This window comes from Anopheles arabiensis, chromosome 3, assembly GCF_016920715.1.
Source record: "Anopheles arabiensis isolate DONGOLA chromosome 3, AaraD3, whole genome shotgun sequence".
In the NCBI taxonomy this organism is placed as follows: Eukaryota; Metazoa; Arthropoda; class Insecta; order Diptera; family Culicidae; genus Anopheles; species Anopheles arabiensis.
Genome location: NC_053518.1, coordinates 67,391,863 through 67,399,289, shown reverse-complemented (window position 1 = coordinate 67,399,289; position 7,427 = coordinate 67,391,863). Strand labels below are relative to the sequence as shown.

Here is a 7,427-nt window from a genome sequence, read left to right as displayed (position 1 = left end):
TGCTCACTTATATCTAGGATTGCGTGACCTTTTCACTCGGGTCAACAGTTGCAGAAGCAAGATTAATGAAACAGACCATACGTTACGTACATAAATCATTACTTTACATCTGTGAATGATTTAAGAGTGTGAAGATTCCTCTTTTAAAAGTCCTGTCCACTGCGAACTGTTGCGATGGAAGGGTAAAACCTGATATAAGGGTTGATTTGAATATGAAACATATTTAAAAAAAAACGGTTTAATGTTTGATTTGGAGGCTTTTAAATACTATCAACAGTATTATGTCTTGCGCGTTACATCTTAAACGTAAAAAATGCTTTAAAAGGATTACATAGGTTAAAATATGGTTATAGCTGTTACACGTAGAAGAGGAAGAAGGATTTATATTATGAATAAAATGAAGTTAAATATTTTGCCCTAACTCATCCCTAACGATCACACGAAGATCGATATTTCAACAAATAAGATTGTATTTGAAATGTGGTTCCTTCCTGGAAAGTATACCAGAAAACATTGTTTGGAAGAAGCTGGAAATTCTAAGTAATCCAGTCTTTCGTGAGATGAATATATCAGTATTTTTTTACAAAAAAACTGTATCGCTTTTTGAAGAAATTCGTGCTTACTAGAGTGCTTTTCTGTAGGTTTCGTAGTTGAACAGTAATGAACGATTCTAAGATATAACTTGCCATTGCTTCTTCATTGTTTGGCAATCACAGGAAAGGCAAACCTCAAATCTGCAAAACTCAGACTCTCAAAATCTAACAATTCAAACTCAGCTTTATGAACCAGCTATTTAACATTTGATAACTGTAAACTATTGTTTACATAGAGTTGGCAAGTTTTGACCGCTATGGAGGCTTTGGAAAAATGTCAAAAAATGGGGAGAGATATGGACGCGTGGAGTAGGATATGGATGACTGAAATTCACAGTCCTTTTGTATCTGCATGATTGTGTAAACTACTACTCTTTATGTACTCTGAACTTGTCTAAACAAATGAAGTTCTTTGAAACATTGTTCCAGAAACTTCCATTCTAGTCAAATGTCAGAAGAAAAATCATTTCAATTACGCTAAGATACGCATGCCAGCGAAAGGAAAAGTATATTTTGCAATAACGACAACAACAACTAGTAGCCAAAATTATACAACAATCAGCCAAAATTATACCACAAAAACTTTTTTTCTTACTGCACGTAATAATAACTAATCGAAATTACATATATTTACTATGGTTTCATCAAAATCGCCAAATCAATGCATAACAAAATAAAAATAAAATAAAATAATCACCGCCCCCGGGTGGACTCGAACCACCAACCTTTCGGTTAACAGCCGAACGCGCTAACCGATTGCGCCACGAAGGCGAACTGAAGATGTGCGCGATAGATTGGCATTTGGTATGGAGTATTAGGGAGACATGCTTGTTGACGAGTTACTATGGCCTAAAATATACTTTTCATCGTTAAGCGTGTTACCGACGTGTAGTTGTTAAAAGACCTTGAATTTTACGATCTTCGCTTGTGAAGCAATCCAAACAGCACACTGCCCATTGTTGTACGCTATTATCGTAGACATAATGCTACTATTTTTGTGATTCTTAAAATCACCAGCAATTGTTTCCTTCTGCCCTTCAATTCAATCAAAAGGTATGTGTTTAATTATTTCCCTTTCACACAAAAAAGTAAAAAAGAGTATAAAAAACCGCCCGCCTTGTACCATATGCCAACTCTTAATAGACTTCTACCGGTACCAGCAGCAGAATGGATTTTCCCTGACTACCGTTTTCTATATTTCCTGCACATCAACCTACCTACTCCCCCTCGCTGCTGGAGACCGGCACCGTTCCGGTGTGGAAAATCAAATCGATAAAAGCCAATTTATCGATAGTACATCGGACAGTGGCGGCGGCATTTGGCCGCTACCGGGCTACCGAACAGAAGTTCTTCCAAGCCCCCACAGGCCGTTTGGCGCATTGTTTAGTCGGCTGTCGGCGCCCTTTTTACCCGCTTTTTCTTTCTCCACACAGACACACACAGACACACTACAACGGAATCTGCTTCCCTTGCGCCTTGCGCTATCTTTTGCCATGCGCCTTTATTTTGCGCAACAATCAACCCAAACAACAACTGCAGTATCATCATCAGCCCCCGGGGGGTGCGGAGTAGCAGCAGTGGCAGCAACACCGCCAGCGATAGAACGGTTCGATATGCGAAACAATGGAAACTCAATTAAAACTATTTCCCACCTACCCCGGTGTTTTCGGGTGGGTAATCGAGGCTTCCGGATCTCGACGGTCCAGATGGGAATAGGCATGGATGGCGGGTTAGCACCAGAAACCACCAGGGTCCAGGTCATGTGTCAGCAACGGCACACACACTCTCCGACACACTTGTCTTGCCTGTCCCGTTGATCTCTCTCGCTCTCTGACGAACCCGTAAGGTGAAATAATTCTACATAATGTTTTACTTCACCTTTTCATCGAAATTTTACGTTTCCAGTAGCTCTGAAGACAGAACGCAGAATTCTCCATTTTGGAGTGTGTACTTTTTATGCCACACCACCGGGAGAGCTGCATGTGGCTTCCGAAAATCGATTGTACCATTGTTGGATTGTAATGCTCCCCTCTCCCTGCCACACGGTGTGTCCCTTCTTCACCTTTCCCAAGAGTATGGGTAAGAAAAGCGAGAAATGCTACCATTTTTTCCATTGCTTTTAGTTGTTATTTTCAAAAGATAGTGATGGTGTGTTTTGAGTATAGAAATGGGCCGAAGACGGCACACACGGTAGCACACTGTTTGATGCCGTACGCCATTGTTGGTCGTGTTTTGTGTTGGGTTGGAATTTCGTTTCCTTTCCCGCTGCGGGGGAGAACGTTGTTTTTTTCTGTATCCCAGCCCCTTTCTTTCTTCGTTAGTGATGTCCTGCTATGCCACTGCTACAAACAATTGGTACAAGTGGATTTTCGCAAGGTCATCGTCATTCGTTGTGCGCCAGATGAAGCGCTAATTTAATGGGATCAACAAAACCTCCAGGTGGAGGTGAGAAAGTTTTTCGTTTTATTTTTCGTAAAAAAAAATTAGAAACTTTACAATTGTATGTTATTATTTCCATTTGGTCGTTTGACATGAGGTTCTTATAGAGGTTTTAGATATTTATCTCGTTCCTTTCCTGGCTTGGACACTGGATAGCTTCAAAAAATGCCAACTTTCTCGTAAAACAAGGTTCCTTTGGCATAAATTAATCCAAAATTTGTTTCGCGTTGAAAATCAATTTTGACTGTTGCCAAAGCAGTTGTGACAGCCGAACTAGACCACCACGATCAGCCAGGTTAAAGCCGCTCCCGAATATTGAGCGAATGAAAGCGAGTGGCACCGCAAGAAGAAGTGGCCAGTTGCGATCAATAATCGGGAGTAAGAGCACGGGATTTTTTGTAACGCGCGTGTGCGCTAGAGTAAAATAAATACTTAAGCCGGATTAAGGCAAGGAGCGAGATTAACCCGAGTCTTTTAATTTATCATTAGTGCGTTGTTAAAGAAACCGTAAATTTTTGGTCGCAAATTTCTGCATCAAATTTATTTCAAAGGTTGTATAACAAAACAGCATATATTGATCATATTGATCACTGTATGATGTGTACATTCGCTCCACATTATGAGTTGGACGTCTGTTACGGTGGTATTAACGCAATTATTTAGATACAAAGATTGCTCAAACCGTGGAAAAAATACAACAGAGTTTGCTTTGTGTAACCATCTCCTTATCTTTTTTTAAATGATAGAGACGTTTTGTGTGCTCATTAATAAAGTACTCTTAACGATCACAAAAACAACGATTCAAAATAAGTTGTTGGTACAAAAATAAAAAATAAACTATTTCATTAGTTAAAATAAGACTTAAGGATCTCTGTTTTGAGTTCAAAATTTAATGACATTTTTATTGAGTTTTGTTTTATATAACTTTATAGTCGAGCAACATCGTTCTGTCCTTTCAAAATTTTGAATGAAAATCCCGTTCGAGCGCTCTAGTGCAAAATGCCTTTGAAAGGATACACCGTCGCGCGTTCAGTTAAAATTATAGAAAAATATTTACCTAACACTATATGCTATCAAAAAGCACAGGATGCACAAATGACACCTTCCCGGAAGGTTAACACAGCAGCCGCAGCAGCAGCAGCACCTGTAAAAACAAAACCCCTGAAAGAAGGTAGCCACCACGATCATCATCTGCAGTTGTTTGCTTTTTACCTGGAGCAAAACGATAGATCTTTCTTGCCCGCTGCTTAACAAAAGTCCCGGAGACTGACACACCTGATACATGGTTTCCTCTCGCTGCCCAAATGGCGACAGACTGTCTGGAGCGTCGTCTTCCTTCGGTTGTGGTACAGGGAAATTGATCTCAAGACGGCGAACCTTTCTCCATACGTTGAGCTGTGCTGAGCTTCCCGTCGCAGGCGGCTTCAATGAATGATCCCTCTTGCTCATTTGCATGATCGGCTTTGGCAAAGGATCATTCCTGTATCGGTGTGCTGATGGCGTGCGAGCGAAACCGTTTGCACTTTACTGTAAACTTTGAAGATAGCGATCTTTACAGATCATTTGAGTGTGCGTGTGTGTCGATGTGTATAGAATATTGAAACTATCCAATATTATAAATCAATCATATACAACTCATAAAAACTATAACACAAAAGCATTGCTTCATGTCTACCACAGCTAAAGCTGCATTAGACGATCACCAAACAATTCCCTCACACTCACACAAACACAAACCCAAACACAGGCTAGAGTTGTGGGAAGGGCTCATAGTTAGGTAATGAGTTGAGCAGCTCAAAAACGATTGCCTCGGGGACGATTCGTGCAATAATCCTCTTCAGAGCCCGCTCTTCAGCATTAGTTCCAGATGGTCCTCCATCTGGTCGAACGACACCGTCATCATAATCATCATCCACCACCGGGCAACTACAACCGGGTAAGCCGGGCCAAGACCTGCTGCCCGCGCCATCATCCCAATGAAAAGGAAACTAAATTCCCAAGCATCCGCACTAATCCCCACCCCAAAACTAAAGGATTACAAGTGATAAATAATGAAGGCAAAATAAAAACCAACATAGAAGAGCAGAGTAGGAAGAGCACGAAAAATCGGTGCAAATCGTGGCGAAGCCACCATTCGGGCTTTGGTACAGTAAAAGGAGAAATTGGACAATGGCGAAAGGATTATGAGCGGGTTTTTTTGAACTACAAACGCTCAAACTCATACACACACACACGCATACAAAGACATTTCAGGACAATTGGCACAACACAACACAGTGAAAGGAATGAAAGAGCTTTCATAGAAGCGTACGCCACAATGGGATCAGTGGCCGAAAGCAGAAGAGAAACATAATAATGGCTAAGTTGGTAAGTGGGAGAGAGAGAGAGCGCGTGAAAAATACAGCAGACACACGAGAGGTTAACTATGAGACAGTGTCCGCAGAAGATAAATAACAATCTGATTGATAGTTGTCGAAAAAAATGTAGTATAAAAGTCCCATACAAAAGTTGAGACATGGGCTTACCCTTACCCTGAACAATGGTTGAATCACTCACTGCCTCTCGACAAGGGCAGCCTAATTAAAAACAAATAAGCCAAAGCAAAAAAGCTGCTTCTCAATAAAAAAATGAGCTTTTTGTTGTTGCTTCTAGTGGCTTCAATTAATCGTGCGAATTCAGTTCAGCAAACAATACACGATCACGAGACAACCTTTGCAGTGCTGTATTGTGCTATACATTGAATAAAACATTCTTTGGCGACATCGACCTCGCTCAGCTCACTCAGTGATTAGCCGAGTGTAATCGGTACTAATCCTTCTCTGACCAAAGCCTTCGCTATGTTTGATGATTTTTGTATGTGACCAAGGAAAACAGTGTAGAGTTGAAGGGGTAAAGGGCATCATCCATCAATAACGTAACGCTAAAATTACAATTTTCGAATCCCTTTCTCCTACTCTTACAATAAAATGTAACGTTTTAAGGAACTTACTTACATAATTAAAAAAACTCTATTTACAATCCTTCTTTCACATCCAGATTGATAGTCTTTGAACCAACCCTCCTATCCCAATCATCTATGAATAAGTCTACCTTTAGCTAGATTGTCCTTTTTGCGTCCAGATCAATTTTCCAATCTTAAACTTAATCGAAGACTACAAACCATTCTGCATTTAAAAATGCATGTTTGATTATTCTAATTAAAAAATAACATGTCAAGAAATGTACAATCCGCATGCCATGTAAATATGGGTTTTGTAAGACTTTTTATAAGGGTCACGGTGGAAAAGCAAAGATTGGGCTAAGAAATGGATTTGCCTTAATTTATAATAATGCTGCATTATTACCATAGAGAGGGAAACGTGATCGACAAACGGGATGATCATTACCATGACCGTTCACTGAATAGGGTGTTTCAAAGTAGAAAAACAGTGTTTTGACGTTTATGTGCTCAAAATCAAAAAAAAATTTGCCAAACGGCCAAAAAATCGTAGGACGAATTCTAATAATTTCGAGAAACCTTCAATAATCATTGAGAATTTACAAAAATGATAGGAAATCCTGTAATCAATATGGCGTTATCCTCCATTAACCTTACGTTTTGGTTCATTTCGCCACTGCTCTTTCAAGATCATCACAGCTTTTGCACAGGTGCATTAAACAATTCCAAGTACACAATACACTTCTCTCTCTCGAAACGGAACGATCGATTAATCGCATTTACAAACTTGCCGCTCCCCTGCCATGCGTGATATTGCTTTTAATTGATGCAGACGCTCCTGCTTGTGTTTAACCAACCCGTGTGCCCGTCCACTGTTTAGCTTTATGCACATTCTTTACCATGCTGTATCATGTAAAGCGTGCGTTGCTCGATTTGTGGGCACCATTGTTCCTGGGCGGTGGTTAATCAGAACGACAATAAGCCCCCGAACACGAACACGAACACTCCGTGTTGTGCGAGTGTATCAATAAAACTGGCTGAAACTGCATCAAAGCAAAACTACCGCGTCCGCGCGCACCATTCATCAAACCGTTGTCCATTTTCAAAGGAGCGCAATGGTTTGATCGCTTTGTGGCCGTTTGAGTTTTATTCAAATCACACACATTCTTGAATACATTCTGCTCTCCATCCTTCCTCTTCGTCAAGCTTAATTTGTGACCCAATCTAGTGCCAATCGGTACTACCAAGCGCATCGGCGCACGATCAGTGGTGCGTAGAGAAGGGAAACAGGGAAAGGAGAAAAAATCATCATCGCCCGCGCACAATGATATTCGTTCCGAAAACATATAACGCGTGAATAGGTGACCAAATGAGCGAAGGTGTGCGTGTATAAAAGATGTTTTCTTTTGGATGCTTTTTAAGTTTTCTTTGGCTTGCCCTTTTCGGTCGGAAGTGAA

General features: G+C 40.6%; 1 non-coding gene across 1 annotated transcript; it reads right to left on the bottom strand.

The window, feature by feature from the left end:
* Positions 1-1,290: 1,290 nt before the first annotated feature.
* Positions 1,291-1,364, bottom strand: Trnan-guu. The gene has a single exon. It is a non-coding gene; the product is annotated as a tRNA-Asn (tRNA).
* Between the last annotated feature and the right edge of the window lie 6,063 nt (positions 1,365-7,427).